Source organism: Octopus bimaculoides, chromosome 8, assembly GCF_001194135.2.
Source record: "Octopus bimaculoides isolate UCB-OBI-ISO-001 chromosome 8, ASM119413v2, whole genome shotgun sequence".
Classification (NCBI taxonomy): domain Eukaryota; kingdom Metazoa; phylum Mollusca; class Cephalopoda; order Octopoda; family Octopodidae; genus Octopus; species Octopus bimaculoides.
Genome location: NC_068988.1, coordinates 91,164,320 through 91,165,140, shown reverse-complemented (window position 1 = coordinate 91,165,140; position 821 = coordinate 91,164,320). Strand labels below are relative to the sequence as shown.

At 40.8% G+C, this 821-nt stretch overlaps 1 protein-coding gene across 4 annotated transcripts in view; it reads left to right on the top strand.

The window, feature by feature from the left end:
• Nucleotides 1-821, top strand: part of LOC106874590 (uncharacterized) — a 41,963-nt gene that overhangs the window by 39,488 nt on the left and 1,654 nt on the right. The window lies entirely within an intron of this gene.

Below are 821 nucleotides of genomic sequence, written 5' to 3'. Positions count from 1 at the left end.
GTGTGTGTGTGTGTGTGTGTGTGTGTGTGTGAGCAATCCGTCGGTTACGACGATGAGGGTCCCAGCTGATGCGATCAACGAAATAGCTTGCTTGTGAAATTAACGTGCAAGTGGCTGAGCACTCCACAGACTCGTGTACTCTTAACGTAGTTCTCAGGGAGATTCAGTGTGACACAAAGTGTCACCAGGAAATGAACTCACAACCTTGCGATCGTGAGCCGAATGCCCTAACCACTAAGCCACGCGCCTATACATATATATATAGTACATGCATATACATATTGTACTATATATATATATATATATATACTAAACGAGTATGTGAGTCCACATTTGCTCTACATAGGCATATTATACCTTTTGGGAATCAGGAGGATCCCGGGATTGAAAATCTGCCCTTCATTTGATTCTTGGATATCCACCACTGGGATCTGATTTAGAAGCATGTGTGTTGCTATTTCTAGCAAGTAAAGCTTGGCTGGTTAATGCCATCTTAGTTGGCGTTTGTCAGATGACGTCAGAGATCAAGGGGAGATAAATGTCATTCGCTTCATTAACTTAACAACGTTGAGATAAGAAATTTGGTACAAATTGGCCAACAGTTGGAAATCAAACTGGGACTGGAACAATAGAATGATTGCATTTACAGAATTAATTCTCACCTGTCTTTAACCTCTGATCAAACACTACCGGGACATATAGTCATAATAGACGTATTATAGTGATAATATTTAGCTCTTCAATTAACCCCCAGCAGGAGCCAGCGCAAATGTCCGCACGGCGTGCGGCTTTTAGGCTAGTATATATATATATATATATAT